The sequence below is a fragment of the Mesoplodon densirostris genome, chromosome 15 (assembly GCF_025265405.1).
Source record: "Mesoplodon densirostris isolate mMesDen1 chromosome 15, mMesDen1 primary haplotype, whole genome shotgun sequence".
NCBI classification, from domain to species: Eukaryota; Metazoa; Chordata; class Mammalia; order Artiodactyla; family Ziphiidae; genus Mesoplodon; species Mesoplodon densirostris.
The window spans coordinates 27,871,691-27,892,243 of NC_082675.1; the positions used below are offsets into that span (position 1 = coordinate 27,871,691).

The 20,553-nt window shown below is 43.5% G+C and overlaps 1 long non-coding RNA gene across 1 annotated transcript; it reads right to left on the reverse strand.

Annotated features, from left to right (window-relative positions):
* Positions 1-224: 224 nt before the first annotated feature.
* On the reverse strand, positions 225-20,086 carry LOC132502528 (uncharacterized). The gene is made up of 3 exons (XR_009534489.1): positions 19,884-20,086; positions 2,748-2,830; positions 225-925 (listed from the first exon to the last, which is right to left on the reverse strand). It is a non-coding gene; the product is annotated as an uncharacterized LOC132502528 (long non-coding RNA).
* Positions 20,087-20,553: the final 467 nt, after the last annotated feature.

Here is a 20,553-nt window from a genome sequence, read left to right on the forward strand (position 1 = left end):
CCCGCATTGTCCCCGCCCCTTACCCTGCCTCCCCGCCCACGCGACCTCGGAGGCTACTCCACAGCCTCAAAATCGCGAGATTTCTAAGAATTCTCCCCCGCCCGCGCGGTGGGCGTGGACCGAGGCCCCGCCCCCGCCCCGCATTGTAGACTGTGCTATAGGCAGCCTGTGCTTTTTTTTGCTTCAGTTGGCTATTTTTCTGGAATCAAATTACAGTAGTGATTAATAGATTTTATTTTTTATATCTGGAGAAAAGGATTTGTTAGTTTTATAATTTTTCTTAAGAACAAGCATATGTATTTAGTAGCTCCATTGCATTAGAACAGTTTTAACTCACAGTGACTTGTGAAATCCACCTTCTCCAGGCCTGTGTGTTGAGAGCTTCCTGTCTTATCAAGTCATGGGTGGAGAAGAAGAGGCTGTCCTGTTAGGTGGCAGGATGTTTACAAGTGGCACTGCTTCTTCTAAAACATTGGTTCTTTTCAGACTTTTCAATTTTACACAAAGGCTAGAGTAAAATGGTAACAGTAAACCCGCCAACTAAAAATTGGCACTTGCCATCTACCTCTACAAGGATTCAATCCCAAGACTGTTGCAAAAATCTTGGCTCCCTGTGCACCGATGCCAAATAAAAATATGGAGACAGAGGTTTGGAAGATAGGAAGTAGCGAGGCTTAATTTTCTTTGCCAGGCAAAGGGAAGACAGTAGGCTAGTGCCCCTAGAACTGTGCCCCACCCCGCCAACCTCCCTGGGGAATTACAGGGATTCTTATAGGGGAGTTCGCAATCCGAAGTGAGTGACAAGGATCAAAATGGTGAAGGTCATGCATTCTTCTTGCATTATTTCAAAAGAGTCACCGCTGGAATCAAGCAGCCCGGTAATTGGGTCCGTTAGTCTCTGGGTTATCGGTCTGCGATCTCCTTTCTGAAATGCAAACAAGAAGGGGTGATTTGCTACAAGAGGTTACAGGGGGAGCAAATACCAGGTGCAGAATGTAAATTACAAAGGATTGGGGGTGACAGGTTAGCTTTGTGAAGGACAATTCTAACTACAGACACTACAGATTAGTAACAGTTAAAATAAAACTAGGATTAACTCTTTCAGGCCAGGTTGTTTCTTCTCTAGCCTGTTCACTGTTCACTTTATTTTCCTTGTTCTCAGGAGAGGGGAAACTTCATTTTTAGTTTTGCTGCAGCAATCCTTATCCTAAAAAAACCTCATGATTTCTTTTTTCTTAAATAAATTTATTTATTTATTTTTAATTTATTTTTTATTTTCGGCTGTGTTGGGTCTTCGTTGCTGTGCGCAGGCTTTCTCTAGTTGCAGTGAGCAGGGGCTACTCTTGGTTGCAGTGCGCGGGCTTCTCATTGTGGTGGCTTCTCTTGTTGTGGAGCACGGGCTCTAGGTGCGCAGGCTTCAGTAGTTGTGGCTCACGGGCTTAGGTGCTCCGCAGCATGTGGGATCTTCCTGGACCAGGGCTCGAACCCTTGTCCCCTGCATTGGCAAGCAGATTCTTAACCACTGCGCCACCAGGGAAGTCCCCAAAACTCGTGACTTCTTAAGGACAAATATTTTCTGACTCCCACCAGAGTCAATAACAATTATTGCCAGGCAACTTTTAACAACCTTGTGTCTTTTTGTCTTTATAAGCCCCTGACCCTTTCTCTTCCCTAGAACACTCTTTAAGGGTGACCTGAATCTATGTATCCTGCCAACTAAAAATTGTCACTTGCCATCTGGCTCTGCAAGGATGAGGTCACCAGCCACTGCAGTCTCAAAACACACCCTGAAAGGAGTTCAGGGTAGAGATCAGGAATGAGGCACTCTGCTCTGGGAAAACTGGCAGAACAGGTCTTCAGACAGGAGATTTTATGAGCCGAATTTCTTGCATTTTCTCATATCGAGAGAAGCAGTAGCATCGGGACTTCCCTGGTGGTCCAGTGGTCAATGATCTGCCTTCCAATGCAAGGGACACGGGTTCGATTCCCTGGTCGCGGAACTAAGATCCCACACGCTACGGGGCAACTAAGCCCACGCGCTGCAATTACTGAGCCCCCACTCTGCAACTAGAGAAGCCCGTGTGCTGCAACGAAGAGCCCACACGCTGCAAATGAAAGATCCCATGTGCTGCAACTAAGACCCCATGCAGCCTAATTAATTAATTTTTAAAAAAGAAAAGCACTAAAATCATAAACTGAGACATCTGCTCCTCGTGACTAGCAGCAACCTCCTCATGACCAGCTGACCAGCTGCAATCTTCTGCCAACATGTGTGCTTGATTGCACATAGCTCCCTTCACCAAAATCACATATATACTGACCCCCCCCCCCCAACCTCTTCAGAGCAGTTCCTCAGGGCTATCTCAGAGGCTGTCTCCCAGGCTATAGTCCTCATCTTGCCCCCAAATAAAACATAACTCACAACTCTCACGTTGTGCTTTTTTTTTTTTTTCCAGTGGACACTCCCAAACACAATTCTTAAGATCCCAAATAAACCCTTTCCCTGTTTGCAGTCTCCTGTATTTTATTTTTTTTGGTTGTCACACTTAGCATTATACATCTAAGATTCATCCATGTCTTTGCATAAGTTGATGGTTCATTTCTTTCCATTGCCAAATAGTATTAAATTGCATGTGTATGGGAGGAAAAATAATTTTCTGTCTATACTTCTGTGTTCTTAGTTGAGATCACTCCTATAAGATACATTAACAAAAGAAAAACAATCAGAAGCTTAATAACATACATACCTCCTGTGAATTTGGGAGATACCCAGGAAAACTAAGTAAGTCCCTGAAATGGCCCAAGCCAGCTCCTCACATGCCATCCTCAGCTAAAAACAAAAGAAAGGTGTTAGGGGAGGGGGGAACCCGGTTAAAGGAGGTTATCAGGCAAAGCATAGTAAAAAAAAAAAAGGGTATGGTTGTTACGCAGATTTAAGTTCGGGCCTTCTCCACCGATAAGAGTTTCTTGAGATAGTCACCCTTCTATTCCTGGTACTGAGAGGGAGACACCTTTATAAATGTAGATTTCCATTATAAATGTAAATTTTCCTCCCTAAAAGGGTAACTTCTACTCGAATTTCAGAGATTCTCCTGTGTCTACTTTTTTAAATTAATTGGTTCAAAATAATCCTTACGCCAAAGAGGCATATATGGGGGTGTCATATTCCACTCCCCTTAACATGGATGTGCAAGTTTTTGTTTGAAACCCTGTTTTCAATACTTTGGTGTCTATAACTAGGAGTTACATTGTTGCACCATATCGTACTGTACATTTACCTTTTTGAGGAAATATCAAAATATTATACACACATAGGCTGCACCATTTTACATTTCCACAAGCAATGGTTAAAATTTCCATTTGCAAAAAAAACAAAAAAAAGAAAAAAGGGCCTCCCTGGTGGCGCAGTGGTTGAGAGTCCGCCTGCCAATGCAGGGGACACGGGTTCGTGCCCTGGTCCAGGAAGATCCCACATGCCACGGAGCGGCTGGGCCCATGAGCCATGGCCGCTGAGCCTGTGTGTCTGGAGCCTGTGCTCCGCAACGGGAGAGGCCACAACAGTGAGAGGGCTGTGTACCGCAAAGAAAAAAAAAAAATTACATTTGCTCTACCTTGTTGCCAATATTCATTATTTTTTATTTTTCTTGACAATAACAATTCTAGTGTGTTTGAAGGGGTATTGCATCGTGGTACTCATTTGCATTTCCATCATGACTACTGATGTTTGACATCTTTTCATGTCCTTGCTGACCATTTGTATATCTTGTCTGGAGAAGAGTCAGGTCAAGTCCTTTGTGCGTTGTAAAAATTGAGTTCTTTGTGTTTTTGTTAAGTTTCTTTTTAAAAAATTAATTAATTATTTTTGGGGGGCTGTGGTGGGTCTTTGTTGCTGCACGCAAGCTCTCTCTAGTTGTGGTGAGCGGGGGCTACTCTTCGTTGCGGTGTGCGGGCTTCTCATTTTGGTGGCTTCTGTTACTGCGGAACATAGGCTCTAGGCGCGAGGGCTTCAGTAGTTGTGGCGCACGGGCTTAGTTGCTCTGCAGTATGTGGGATCTTCCCAGACCAGGGTTCGAACCTGTGTCCCCTGCATTGGCAGGCGGATTCTTAACCACTGTGCCAGGAGGGAAGTCCCTGGTAAGTTTCTTGATATATTCTAAAAATAGACTTTTATTAGATATAAAATGTGCAAACATTTCCTTCCATTCTGTGGGCTGTCTTTTCACTTTCTGGATAGCATTTTTGATATGATAAAGTTTTTAACTTTGAGGAAATCCTATGTATCTATTTTTTTCTTTCATTGCTTGTACTTTCGTGTCAGATCTAAGAAACTATTACTAAATGTAAGATGATAAAGATTTATTCCCTTGGTTTATTTGAGAGATTATAGAGACATCCCTCAGTATCCACTTTGCTAGGGTTTAGGTCTGTGGTCAGAGTCAGTGTCAGGGCTTAGGGGTCAGGGTTAGGGTTAGGATTATGGTCAGAGTTGGAGAATCAGGATAGAGGGTGATGGTTAAAGGGTCAGGGTCAGAGATTAGAGTTTAGGTGTCAGGATCGAGGGTCTAGAGTCCAAGGTTAGGGGTTGTTAGGTTTAGGGTTATAGGTTAGGGGTTAGGGTTATAGGCTGTGGTGTTAGGATTAGATTTAGGTTTAAGCATAACCCACCCTCATCCCCCTTCTCCTTCTCTGAGGCTTCCAGGATGGACATTATTCTCCCAGGGTCACACATTAGTCAGGTAGGTGAGCTGTATCATTGTGTTTCTGCCCCCCAGTCTTGGGCTCTGAGAGAAGAATGAATGTCTGTACTTGTCTCTGTTTCGAATCCAACTCGACCTCAGTCAAGTGTTATGGAGGGCATCAGAAATCAAGCAGTTTCTGTCGGCCTTCCCTCCTGCCTGGAAAGGATGGTGCTGGCCCCACTCTGCCTGGGCAGACCTAGGTTCCAGCACAGCTCTGACGCGAGGGCACTCAGAAGACATGTGCAGATTTATTCAGGACTGGGTGCAGTGACTGGCTGGCCCTCAGGCGCTGCCTTTTTGAGGGCAGCTGAGGCCCTCCTGGGACTTGATGAATCCTTTGTCCCATCTGAGCGGGCATCAGTAGAAAATCAAGTCTCAGACAGGATAGCCCTTGACCTCTGAGCATCCAGGCAGGCATCTGTGGTTCTCCAGCTCAGGCCAGCCTGGGCCCTGTCAAGCTCTTGTTGCCAATTACTGAGCCGACCATGCAGCTGTGCAACTGAACAGCTACCTGGGCAGCGTAGACATCCCCCTGGATGTTTCAGTTCCCTACAACCATGTGATTGAGAGAAGTGTCTCTTCCCTCACAGCCTCGTAGCTGGCCAAGAGAGGTAATAACCCTCTGAACATGGAGTGTGGCCCTGGCCACAACATCCAAACAGCAGCTATTACCCTAAAATTCTTTGGCTTTCCAGTTGTAATAAACTTTGACACTCATAATCGTTAAGACTCAAAGATATGGGGGCCACTGGGCCTCCCAATGGGCAGTTTCTCACTGAGGCCACATGGTCTCAGTGAGCCATGTGAGTTTAGGGCTCAGCCCCTGTGTCCTCCAGAAAGCTTGCCAACTGTGGATTGTGTGGCATGGAATAACCCTTGAAGCTCCCACTGCTTCACTGAGCAAGAGTTTACTTACCACCCAGCATTTGGTCTCAGCTCTTTGTAAGGGAGAGAGAAGAGACTGGAAAATAAGCAATTTTGTTCTTCAGGAATGGGTGATTAATGTGGCCAGGGGGCAGGTGTGACTCCTGGGCTCCCACCACCAGGGATGTGAATGAAGTCTGTGTGCCTTTTGCAGCACACGGGCAATCAGGGCCAGCCTCTGATGTGAGGACCCGATGCCCAAAGCAAGAGCCTGGAGTTTACCACCAACAGCAAAGTTGCTATTTTAGCAAGTGGAAGAGCTTCTTGCCATCAAGGGAGGACAGCAAGAGCCGTGGATGGGTGGCTGCAGCCCTGACCCTAACTGAACCCCTTCCTTCTTTGGGCTTCAGATTCCACAGCTGTGCAGTGATCTGTCAATGATACAGAAGCAGCTGCTTTCCCTGACTGGGTATCTGTTCTCATGGCCAAGTCCAGCAGCTCAGCTTTCCTTGGGGGAACTGCTTGTTACCTGCTTCCAATCCAAACATTTCCAGAGGGCAGACCCCACATTCCACCCACATTGAAGATGGGCTTCTGATCCACGTCTAGCCAATCCTATGTTCTATCCTCTTGGTGCTCTGATGGGTTCAAGAATGAGAATGTGACCCAAGCCAAAGGCATTTTAGACCATGGCTTTTCATGGGAAGGAGAGACCCTTTCTGGTAAAATGGACATTGAGTGGTATCAGCCTGGAGTTGCTCCAGGAGGCCCTGGATGCAGTGAGAGAGACTGTTCCTGTGAATGGGGCCACCCCAAAGCAGGACAAAGGATTGGTGAGAGACCAGATCACACTGCAAGAGAGTGTTTTCTACAGAACTGTCACAATTAATGAACAAATATTGATACCTTATTATTAACTTCAGTCCATATTTCATTTAGGTTTCCTTCATTCTAACTTTTTGTCTTCCAGGATGCCATCCAGGGTATCACGTGACATTTAGTCGTCATGTCTGTTTAGGCCCTTCTGGGCTTTCACAGTTTCTCAGACTCTCCTTGTTTCTATGACACTGACATTGGTGAGGAGGTCTGGTCAGGTATTTTGTAGACTGTCCTCTGCTGGGATTTACTTGGTGTTTTTCTCATGATTAGGCTTGAGTTATGGGTTTTGAGTAAGCAGATCACAGAGGTAAAGTGATTTCTCATCACTTTATATCAAGGGAACAGGCTCTCAAGGCAACTTATCACTGTTAATATTAACTTTGGTCACCTGCCTGAGGTAGTGCTTGTCAGATTTCCCCACAATGAAGTTAATTTTTTTCCCATTTCCATACTGTGTGTCTTCCTTAGGAGGAAGTCACACTGGGAACCAGCACCTATGGGGGCGGGAGTTAGATTCACCTCCACACTCCGTGGATGGCTGAGTGTCTACATCAATTATTTGGAATTCTTCTACATAGGAGATTTCTATTCAACCCCATTCATAAAAAAAAACCCTATGCAGTTACTTATTTTTACCAACATGGACACCTATGGATAGTTTTTATTTTTATTTTTTAAACTTTGTGTTATTATCCAGCAATCCAGATTTGGATGCTAAGTTCATTCCCACTTTGGCTATTGAGAGTTCTTTCCATTGGCTCCTGTTTTCTTTTGACATAATTTCATCTTGTGGATTTGTTTTCTTGGTACTTCCTTTCTGATACAAGATTCAAGATTGGCCTGGCTCATATATTTACTGTCTCAGTCCTAGTGTCAGCCATTTCTTCAAAGAGCTCTGGTTCCTTTTACTAGAAAATGGTATTAAAAAGTTACATATAACTTCCCGGGCGGCGGGGACGGAGGTGGGCTTGGCGGGTCCGCGAAGCCTCGGGGCCGGAGCCGGGATCCCCGCCCGCCCCAGCGCCCGCCGCCGGCCGAGCCCTGCGCCCGCGCCTCCGTCCAGGGTCGCGGTGGCCGGAGGTGTGCCCAGGTCCCCGGGACAGGCGGGCGCAGAGGTCGCTTGTGTTGGGGCGGGGGTTGCGGTGCGACGAGGTTCCGGCGCCTCCGCGGAGCATCGCAGGTCCGGGGATGGGGGCGCCGCGGCTTGCTATGCTCTCCGCACTTTCCTGGCTCTGAAGCCTCAAGAACACGGCTAGGCAGCAGTAGTTTAATGGGGAATTTGCCTGCTGGGAACTAGGGGCCTGCTGGGGTCTCAGTTCTTGGCTGGCCCTGGAACACGAGGTTGCCAGGCGTGTGACGGCAGCAGGTAGGAGTGAGCCGCTGGTGCAGTGATGAGCAGGAAAGGAAGGACACTGGCTGTTGGCCTGTGAACCTAGGCAAGAATGACCAGCCAACACAATCCAGACCAAGGTCTGTGGGCCCAGCTCGGTCCTGTGCGGCTGGTCAGTGGAAATGACCTGCAGGTGTGGCTCTTGTCACTCTCGGACTGGCTTCAGGACAGATCCTGCTGATGAGCCCAGGGCACCGCCCTCAGTTCTCCAGGAGAGTGCGCCTGAGTAGAGCCAGGGGGGTGTGCCCAACTCAGCACTGTGACCACGCATGTCCAGTCTGCCGGCAAGGGCAGTGGGGAGCCGGGGGAAGTCATGGCCTTGGGAATGTCCTCTGATGAAAAAGCACCTGCAGGCTTATAAAATAACTGTTGTGTGGAACGTTGGTGTGTTGAAAAGCAGTTCTGTGTGCTTTTCCCCCGTGATGTGGATCAGCAGTGCTGAGGCAGCAGGTGTGATGCAGAAGTGTGAGCAGAGACCGTCTGGAATCCCCAAACTCCAGGGAAACTAGAGGTGACAGCAAGCCAGTGAAGAGAACAGGAGTTAGGGGGCCGGTGGCAGTGGCAGCAGCCCAGCAGGTGCCCCTCGTCTCAAGGCCCTAATCCTGGCTCCAGCAGGGTGGTCAGGGGAGCTGCAAAGTCTTCTGGGCGAGCAGAGCTCACAGTCCTGAGCTGTTCTTCGCTGTGTTTGGGTCATCTCCCCCCATCCAAGGGGAGAAATCTAGATGAGGTTTAAGAATTAGTGCTTTAAGAATGTGGATCTCATAGTTGAAAACTTGGAACACGTGTTTTCAGCACAAGGTGTTAAAGTGAACGGAAGGATTTAACACCTTTTCAAGGAGGGTGTCTCCATGTGGGCAGAACTAGAGAATAAATGGGTCTTGAATTAAAAAAACAAATAAAAAACAAAAAAACCCAAACATGGTTACCAAAGGGCACACAATGGTTCTCTAACATAGTATCCTAAGTGAAAGAAGCCAGGCTCAAAAGGATGCATACTGTATGACTCCACTTATATAATATTCTTGTAAAGATAAGACTATAGGGACAGAAAATAGATCAGTGGCTATGAAGTGGGGGAGGGACCAACTACAAGTGAGTATGGGAGAATTTCCTAGCATAATGCAATTGTTCTATATCTTGATTGTGGTTTTTACATAACTATATACATTTGTCAAAATAGGTAGAACCATGCAATAGAATAGGTGAAATTTATAATTATGTAATTTAGAGTTATACCTTAAATAAAAATACAGTAAAAAACCTTTCCAAGAAAACCGTAAAAAAAAAAAAAAAGAAGACAAGGGATAAATTAGGATGATGGGATTAACAAATACAAACTATTTCATATAAAACAGATATTCAACAAGTATCTATGTACACAAAGGAAGGGCTATCAATGCTCTCTAATAACCTACATGGGAAAAGAAGCAAAAGATGCATAGATATATGTACATGCATAACGGAGAAGATTCTCTTTCCTACAAAATACACAACATTGTATATCAATGTTACTCCAAATAAAATAAAAATTAATCTAATTTAAAAATGATGGGGCTTCCCTGGTGGCGCAGTGGTTGAGCGTCTGCCTGCCGATGCAGGGAACACGGGTTCCTGCCCCGGTCTGGGAAGATCCCACATGCCGCGGAGCGGCTGGGCCCGTGAGCCATGGCCGCTGAGCCTGCACGTCCGGAGCCTGTGCTCCGCAATGGGAGAGGCCACAGTGGTGAGAGGCCCGTGCACCGCAAAAAAAAAAAAAAAAAAAAAAAAAAATGATAATGAGAGAGACGATTTGGGTGTATATTCTGGTACATTCCACTCTAACTTACAAGGGCCAAAGAGGATTTTTCCTAAGGCTCTGGTTGCCGGGAAAACCACAGTTGGGCCTGAGGAAATCCTGCTATTTGTGGCCGTTTCCCACAAAAGCAACCTCAAAAAGATTGCTTATGGGTAATGATATTCACAAGGACTGCTAGGCTCTAAATGATACCTTCCCTAAGAACTGTCCAGGGGTAAGTGTTCAAAATGATTGAAAACAGGGAAGACTATCAAAAAGGCAATTTCAACAGGTAAATTCTACTCACACTGTTTTTGAAGAAAAAAAGCCCATGAAAATATGCTCAACATAGCAGTTAGCAGACACATGCAAATCAAAACTACAACGAGAGATCTGCTTCCACTAGTCTAAAACACCATCACCAAACTTTCCAATGAATAAATGGTGGAGAGGGCATGGAGAATAGGAAATCATTTTATGGTGCTGGTGGGATGTAAACGGTAACAGCCACTGTAGAGAACATTATAGAAGTGCCTTTAAGATGTAAAAAAAAAAATCTACCATATGATCCAGTATTGCTACCCCTAAGAATATACACGGAAAGAACCAGAATTCCAAAAGAACGTGCACGCAAGCGTGCACTGCAGCACCATTTACAATACCCAAGATGTGGAGACATACAAAATGTCCATGGACAGATGCACAGATAAAAAAGACGTGACACATGTACACAATGGTATATGACTCTGCCATGTAAAAGAGTGAAATAATACCTTTTGCAGGAACATAGAGAAAACTAGAGATAATCATACTAAGTGAAGTCAGTCAGAAAGACAAATATTATATGATATCACTTATAGTTAGAATCTAAAAATACATATCACTGAAATAATTTAGAAAACATAAACAGACTCAGGGACTTAAAAAGCAAACATATGGTTACCAAAGGAGACAGAAGGGGACAAGGGATAAATTAGGAGGACAGGATTAACAAATACAAACTATTACATATAAAACAGATATTCTACAAGGATCTATGTATACCAAGTAAGGGTTATCAACATTCTCTAATAACCTATATGGGAAAAGAAGCCGAACATACATTGATAAACGTATATGTATGAATGAAAATGATTCTGTCAACCTGCAACGTACACAACAGTGTATATCATTGTTACTCCAATAAAAAGTAAAAATTAGGGCTTCCCTGGTGGCGCAGTGGTTGGGAGACCGCCTGCTGATGCAGAGGAAGCGGGTTCGTGCTCCGGTCCGGGAGGATCCCACGTGCCGCGGAGCGGCTGGGCCCGTGGGCCATGGACGCTGGGCCTGCGCGTTCGGAGCCTGTGCTCCGCAGCGGGAGAGGCCACGGCGATGAGAGGCCCGCGTACCGCAAAAAAAAAAAAAAAAAGAAGTAAAAATTAATCAAATTAAAGAATTGGTAATGAGACACAAGATTTGGGTGTTTGTTCTGGCACATTCCTCTCCAATTTACAAGACACAAACAGGGTTTCCCCTAAGGCTCTGGTTGCAAGGGCAACCAGAGTTGGGCCCCAGAAATTCTGCCGCCTTGTGGCCATTTCCCTCAAAAGCAACCTCAAAATGACTGCTTATGGGCACTTAATATTCACAGCGACTGCTGGGCTCTAAATGATACTTGCCCTCAAAAAAGATCCAGGCCTAAAAGTTCGAAAATAATTGAAGACATTGCACTCTTTCCAGAAGGCAATTTCGACAGGTAAATTCTACTCAACACTGATTATGAATAAAAACAGCCCAAAAGAACATGCTCTACAAAGCAATTAGCAGAGACATGCAAATCAAAACTACACCGAGGGATCACTGGCACTCGTGTGAATAACCATTATCAAAAACTGACAATGAATCAATGGTGTAGAGGGTATGGAGAAAAGGAAACCCTTTTATGGTGATGGTGGGATGTAAATGGTAACAGCCACTACAGAGAACATTATGGAACTGCGTTTAAAAAGTAAAAATAGTGCTACCATATGATCTGGCAGTGCTACCTCTAAGACTATATGCAGAGAATACCGGAAATCAAAAAGACACATGCACCCAAGCATGCACTGCAGCACCATTTACAATACCGAACATGTGGAGACATACAAAATGTCCACAGACAGATGAACAGATAAAAAAGATGTGATACATGTACACAATGGTATCATTCCGCCACGTAAAAGAATGAGATAATGCCATTTGCTGGAACATAGATAAACCTAGAGGTAATCATATTATGTAAAGTAAGTCAGAATCAGAAAGATAAATATCATGATATCACTTATAAGTGGAATCTAAAAATAAACACCATTGAAATGATTGAGAAAACATAAACACACTCAGGGATTTAAAAAGAAAATATATGGTTACCAAAGTGGACAGAAGGGGTCAGGGATTAATCAGGAGGATGGGATTAATAAATTCAAATTATTTCATATAAAAAAGATATGGAGGGCTTCCCTGGTGGCACAGTGGTTAAGAATTGCCTGCCAATGCAGGGAACAAGGGTTCAAGCCCTGGTCTGGGAAGATCCCACATGCTTCAGAGCAACTAAGCTCGTGTACCACAACTACTGAGCTTGCACTCTAAAGCCTGTGAACCACAACTACTGAGCCCACACACCACCACTACTGAAGCCCACACACCTAGAGCCCACGCTCCGCAACAAGAGAAGCCATAGCAATGAGAAGCCCGCACGCTGTAACGAAGAGCACCCCCACTTGCCGCAACTAGAGAAAGCCTGAGCACAGCAACAAAGACCCAACGCAGCCAAAAATAAATTAATTAAATAAATAAATTTAAAAAAAGATATGGAGCAAGGTCTTACATATACCAAGGAAGAGCTATCAACTCTAATAACGTATATGGGAAAAGAAGCCGAAGGGGCATAGATATATGTAAATGTTTAAAGGAAAAAGATTCTCTATACCCACAAACAACACAACATTGTATATCTGTGTTACTCCAATAAAAAATAAAAATTAATGTAATTTATTATTTTTTTAAATAAATTTATTTTATTTCTGGCTGAGTTGGGTCTTCGTTGCGGTGTGTGGGCTTCTCATTGCGAGGGCTTCTCTTATTGCGGAGCATGGGCTCTAGGCACACAGGCTTCAGTAGTTGTGGCTCACCGACTCTAGAGCACAGGCTTAGTAGTTGTGGCGCATGGGCTTAGTTGCTTCACAGCATGTGGGATCTTCCCAGACCAGGGCTCGAACCCATGTTCCCTGCATTGGCAGGCAATTCTTAACCACTGCGCCACCAGGGAAGCCCAATTAATGTAATTTAAAAAGTGGTAATGAAATATCAAAAAAACAACCCAATCCAAAAATTGGTAGAAGACCTAAATAGACATTTCTCCAAAGAAGATAAACAGATTGCCAACAAACACATGAAAGAATGCTCAACATCACTAATCATTAGAGAAATACAAATCAAAACTACAATGAGATATCATCTCACACCAGTCAGAATGGCCATCATCAAAAAATCTACAATCAATAAATGCTGGAGAGGGTGTGGAGAAAAGGGAACCCTCTTGCACTGTTGGTGGGAATGTAAATTGATACAGCCACTATGGAGAACAGTATGGAGGTTCCTTAAAATACTAAAAATAGAACTACCATACGACCCAGCAATCCCACTACTGGGCATATACCCTGAGAAAACCTAATTCAAAAAGAATCATGTACCACAATGTTCACTGCAGCTCTATTTACAATAGCCAGGACATGGAAGCAACCTAAATGTCCATCGACAGAGGAATGGATAAAGAAGATGTGGCACATGGGGCCTCCCTGGTGGCGCAAGTGGTTGAGGGTCCGCCTGCCGATGCAGGGGATACGGGTTCGTGCCCCGGTCTGGGAGGATCCCATATGCCGCGGAGCGGCTGGGCCCGTGAGCCATGGCCGCTGAGCCTGCGCGTCCGGAGCCTGCGCGTCCGGAGCCTGTGCTCCGCAACGGGGGAGGCCACAACAGTGAGAGGCCCGCATACCGCAAAAAAAAAAAAAAAAAAAAAAAAAAAAGAAGATGTGGCACATATATACAATGGAATATTACTCAGCCATAAAAAGAAACAAAATTGAGTTTTTGTAGTGAGGTGGATGGACCTAGAGTCTGTCATACAGAGTGAAGTAAGTCAGAAAGAGAAAAACAAATACTGTATGCTAACACATATATATGGAATCTAAAAAAAAAAACAAACGCCATGAAGAACCTAGGGGCAGAATGGGAAAAAAGACACAGACCTGCTAGAGAATGGACTTGAGGACATGGGGAGGGGGAAGGGTAAGCTGGGACGAAGTGAGAGAGTGGCATGGACTTATATACACTACCAAATGTAAAATAGATAGCTAGTGGGAATCAGCTGCATAGCACAGGGAGATCAGCTCGGTGCTTTGTGACCACCTAGAGGGGTGGGATAGGGAGGGTGGGAGGGAGGGAGACATAAGAGGGAAGAGATGTGGGGATAAATGAATATGTATAGCTGATTCACTTTGTTATAAAGCAGAAACTAACACACAATTGTAAAGCAATTATACTCCAATAAAGATGTTAAAGAAAAAAAGAAGACAGAAAAATAATTTTTGTAAAGAAAACAACTCTTTGTAACATGAATAAAAGCTAATCAGTTCTATGCATCCAAAAAAAAAAAAAAAGTGGTAATGAGACACAAAATTTGGGTGTTTGTTCTGGCACATTCCACTCCAATTTACAAGCCTCAAACAGGATTTCCAGGAAGGCTCTGGTTGCCGAGGCAACCAGAGTTGGGCCCGAGGAGATTCTGCCGCCTTGTGGCTGTTTCCCGCAAAAGCAACCTCAGGGCCTCCCTGGTGGCGCAGTGGTTAAGAGTCCGCCTGCCGATGCAGGGGATACGGGTTCGTGCCCCGGTCTGGGAGGATCCCATATGCCGCGGAGCGGCTGGGCCCGTGAGCCATGGCCGCTGGGCCTGCGCATCCGGAGCCTGTGCTCCGCAACGGGAGAGGCCACAACAGTGAGAGGCCCGCATACCGCAAAAAGAAAAAAAAAAAAAAAAAAAAAAAGCAACCTCAAAACGATAAATTATGGGCATTTAATATTCACAAGGACTGCTGGGCTCTAAATGACTTGCCCTCAAAATATGTCCAGGCCTAAATGTTTGAAAATAATTGAAAACACGACACACTTCCCAGAAGGCAATTTCAACAGGTAAATTCTACTCACACTGTTTATGAAGAATAACAGCACAAGGAACATGCTCAACATAGCAGTTAGCAGACACATGTAAATCAAAACTACAATGAAGGATCAGCTTGCACGGGTCTAAAACACCATCACCCAAATTTACAATGAATAAATGGTGAAGAGAACATGGAGAAAGGACATGGTTTTATGTTGCTTGTGGGATGTAAATGGTAAGAGCCACCATAGAGAACATTATGGAAGTGCCTTTAAAAGGTAAAAAAGGATCTACCATATGATCCGGCAGTGCTACCCCTAAGAGAATATGCGGAGAAAACCAGAATTCGAAAAGACACATGTACCCAAGCGTGCATTGCAGCACCATTTACAATATCCAAGATGTGGAGACATACAAAATGTCCATGGACAGATGAACAGATAAAAAATATGTGATACATGTACACAATGGTATATGACTCCGCTATGTGAAAGAATGAATTAATGCCATTTGCAAGAACATAGAGAAAACTAGAGATAATCATACTAAGTGAAGTAAGTCAGAATCAGAAAGACAAATATTATATGATATCACTTATAGTTGGAATCGAAAAATATGTACCATTGAAATAATTTAGAAAATATAAATAGACTCAGGGACTTAAAAAGCAAACATGGTTACCAAAGGGGACCAAAGGGGACAAGGGATAAATTAGGAGGATGGGATTAACAAATACAACCTATTTCATATAAAACAGATATTCAACAAGGATCTATGTATACCAAGGAAGGGCTAACAACACTCTCATAACCATTATGGGAAAAGAAGCTGAACATGCACAGACATACGTATATGTATAAATGAAAATGATTCTGTATACCTGCAACATACACAACAGTCTATATAAATGTTACTCCAATAAAAAAAGTTAATCGAATTTAAAAATTGGTAATGAGACACAAGATTTGGGTGTTTGTTCTGGCACATTTCTCTCCAATTTACAAGCCACAAACAGGGTTTCCCTTCAGCCTCTGGTTGCCGGGGCAGAGTTGGGTCCGAGGTAATCCTGCCGCCTGGTAGCCCTTTCCCAAAAATCAACCTGAAAGCGATTGCTTATGGGCACTTAATATTCACAAGGACTGCTGGGCTCTAAATGATATTTGCCCTCAAATAGTGTCCAGGCCAAAGTGTTCAAAAATAACTGAAAACACAGCACACTTTCAAGAAGGCAATTTCAAAAGGTAAATTCTACTCACACTGATTATGAATAAAAACAGCCCATAAGAACATGCTCAATATAGCAATAAGCAGAGACATGCAAATCAAAACTACAACAAGGGATCACCTGGCACCGGTGTGAATAAACATCATCAAAAATCGACAATGATAAATGGTGGAGAGAGCATTCAGAAAAGGAAATGTTTTTATGTTGCTTGTGGGATGTAAATGGTAAGAGACACTATAGGGAACATTATGGAAGTGCCTTTAAAATGTAAAAAAGGATCTACCATATGATCCGGCAGTGCTACCCCTAAGACTATATGCGGAGAATACCAGAATTCAAAAAGACACATGCACCCAAGCGTGCACTGCAGCACCATTTACAATACCCAAGATGTGGAGACATACAAAATGTCCATGGACAGATGAACAGATAAAAAAGGTGTGATACATGTATACAATGGTATATGACTCCTCCCTGTAAAAGAATGAAATAATGCCATTTGCAGAAACGTAGAGAAAACTAGAGATAATCATACTAAGTAAGTCAGAATCAGAAAGACAAATATTATATGATATCACTTATAGTTGGAATCTAAAAATACACACCATTGAAATAATTTAGAAAAGATAAACAGACTCGAGGACTTAAAAAGCGAACATATGGTTACGAAAGGGGACAGAAAAGGGCAAGGGATAAATTAGGAGGATGGGATTAACAAATACAAACTATTTTATATAAAACAGATATTCAACAAGGATCTGTGTATACCAAAGAAAGTCTATCAACACTCTCTAATAACCATTATGGGAAAAGAAGCCGAACATGCATAGATATATGTATATGTTTAACAGAAAAATATTCTCTAGCCCTACAACAAACACAACCTTGTATATCAATGTTACTGCAATAAAAAATAAAAATTAATCTAATTTAAAAAGTGGTAATGAGACAGAAGATTTGGGTGTTTGTTCTGGCATATTCCACTCTAATTTACAACCCCCAACAGGATTTCCCCTAAGGCTCTGGTTGCCGGGGCAACCAGAGTTTGGCCCAAGGAAATTCTGCCACCTTGTGGCCGTTTCCCACAAAAGCAACCTGAAAGCGATTGGTACGGGGCACTTAATTTTCACAAGGCCTGCTGTACTCTAAATGATACTTGCCCTCAAACAATGTCCAGGCCTAAGTGTTCGAAAATAACTGAAAACAGGGCACACTTTCAAGGAGGCAATTTCAACAGGTAAATTCTACTCACCCTGATTATGAATAGACACCCCATAAGAACATTCTCAACATAGAGGTTAGCAGAGACATGCAAATCACAACTAAAATGAGGGATCACCTGGCTCCCGTGTGAGAGGCCATCATCAAAAATCGACAATGAATAAATGGTAGAGAAAGCATGGAGAAAAGGAAATACTTTTATGGTCCTAGGGAGATGTAAATGGTTACAACCACTACAGAGAACATTATGGAAGTGCCTATAAAAGATGAAAAAGGATCTACCGTATGATCTGGCAGTGCTACCCCTAAAGAGTATCAGGCAGGAGATAGATGGGCTCCAGGCTAGACATTTACAACTGGCCTCCTGTTCACACTTCTTGGGGTGAGAAGAAGATGGGCTCCAGGCCAGACATTCATTACCAGCCCCCTGTTTACATTTCCTGAAGCAAGAGACAAATGGGCTCCAGGACTACAGATTTATGACTAGACTCCTGTCTATATTTCGAGATCTGCACCTCGATATAAAAACCAGCAACAGAAATAGGGTAAATAACTGGACATTGGACCTTTTTATGGCAGGGACAGAGTGGGACTAAACCCTGTTAAAAGATCAAGAAGGGCTTCCCTGGTGGCGCAGTGGTTAAGAATCCACCTGCCAATGCAGGGGACACGGGTTCAAGCCCTGGTCCGGGAAGATCCCACATGCTGTGGAGCAACTAAGCCCGTGCGCCACAACTACTGAGCCTGCGCTCTAGAGCCTGCGAGCCACAACTACTGAGCCCGTGTGCCACAACTGCTGAAGCCTGTGCACCAAAACGAAGAGTAACCCCCGCTCACCACAACTGGAGAAAGCCTGCACACAGCAGCAAAGACCAACGCAGCCAAAAATAAATAAAATTTAAAAACCAAAACTATGCAATGTATTGAACAACTGTAAAGGTGTGAAGTAAAAACACACGGTTATATCAATTATTGAAGGAGAAGCTATAATCAAAATCCAGTGCTATTTCATGATACAAACACTCAAGAAAGTAGGAATAAAAGGAAATTTGTTCAATATGAAAAAGAGTAGTATACAAAGCCACAGCAAACATCATGCTCAATGCTAAAAACTAAAAGATTTACTCCTGAAATCAAGAACAAGCCCAGTAAGCTGGCTTTTACCACTGTTAATAACGTACTGGAAGTTCTACCCAGAGTTTTGAGGAAAGAAAGAAAAGGCATCCATGTGTGAATGGAAAAATTAAAACTGTCTATTCACAGAACACAGATCACACCATCTTATTATAAAACTTCCTATAACTTCCTATAACAACAAAAAATTATTTGACTAGTCAATAATTCAGCAAAGTTATAGAAAAAAATGTCAATTCACAAAAATCGTTATCTTATACATGTAACTAGCAATAAATAATCTGAAGAGAACTTATGAAACCAATTCCATTTTAAATAATGTCAACATTAATATTTAGGAATATATTTAATCAAGATACAAGACTTGCTTTTATGTATCTAAAGTTGTCTGTATGTTTGAAATTATTGGAAAGTAAATTACTTTTCAAAACACCATGTCAAAACCATGCCAGAAAAGCAGAGAAAACATCAAACTTCCATATAGAGGCCAAGCCTTACCCAGATCCAGTTCACCCAAAGTCCACATGTAATTTAGAAACTATATTAGGACTTCCCAATATAAAGGACTTCCCTTTCTTCCCTGTTGTGGATGACCTGGATGTGGTAGAAACAGTAGGATTTTGGAATTCCAATTTTCCACATCATTCCACCAAAAAACTGTTAGAAGTAATAAATGTAAAGATGCAAAATCAACACACAAAAATCAATTGCATTTTTAAACACTAATAATGAACCATCAGAAAGAGAGAAAAAAACCCTATTTACAATTGCATCAGAAAGAACAAAATACCAAGGAATAAATTTAACCAAGGATGTGAAAGACCTGCACACTGAAAACTCTAAGACATTGATGAAGAAATTGAAGAAGACACAAATTAATGGAAAGATAGCCCGTGGTCATGGAATGCAAGAATTACTGTTGTTAAAATGCCCATTCGACCCAAAGCAATGTACACAGTGAATGCAAGCCCTCCTGAAATTCCAATGGTATTTTCCACAGAAATAGAGCAAATCCTCCTAATATTTGTGTGGAACCACAAAGGACCCCGAATAGCCAAAGCGACCCTGAGAAAGGAGAACAGGCTGGAGGCATCTCCCTTCCTAACTTCACAGTCTATTGAGAAGCTACAGTCACCAAAACAGTGCAGAATTGGCACAAAAACAGGCACAGGGACCAGAGGAACAGGTCAGAAAGCCCAGAATTAAACCCATACGGGTTCCGTTAATTTATGACACAGGGCCAAGGACACACCAAGGGGAAGGACAGCCCCCACAATAAACAGTGCTGGGAAAACTGGACACCCCATAACTCATACCGGCTACACTGCACACCAAACCGGCTACACTGCACACTGCATACCGGCTACACTGCACACCAGCTTTCCACATCAAGCCCCTCTGGGTCGTCTGAAAACAGACCCACCCACCTCAGCAGTCAGTCACCCACAGGAAGCTTCTCCTCACTTCTCAATTTTCCTCACCATTTCCTCCCAGCGTCGTCTGGGTCGTCAGGAAACCCAGCTCCCAACGTCAGCGTGGACGCAGCCCCACTTTGTCCTGAAGCCGAAACCCCAGCAAGTCCTAAGGAGACTAAGCTCTTGTCGGCAGAGAAGCTGACCCAGGAGCCCCAGCCAAAGCTCCCGTAGTGCCTGCGGAGACACAACTCTCAGCTGTGCTCACAGCCGAGCCGGCAGAGAACGCGCATGCGCTGTGGGTCAGAGAGGCGAGCTCAGCGTCACCATGTGGTCAGTGCGGGAAGTGCAGGCCGTGCCTCCCTCCCAGGTCACTGGAGACAGCACGCCCTGCTGGCAGAACTGCTGAATCCATTACACTGTGGAAATTCAAACTGAAACGGAGACAATATCCCATAACTTTTCTAAAAATAGTTAAAGAACAATTAAATGAAATATGGAATGAAATAAATGTAGACGCAAACTTTACAACTTACACCAAATTCACTCAAAATTATTCATGGACAAATTTTAAATGCAAAACTATTCAAAATTATAGAAGAAAACATAAAAGAAAATTGACATGAGCTTGGGTTTGATCATATAGTTCACGAGCTTTGTGGTTTTAACACACAACACAAACAAGCAACCCAGAAAGAAAAACAAGAGATTCTGTGGACTTTATAAAATTAAAGATTTC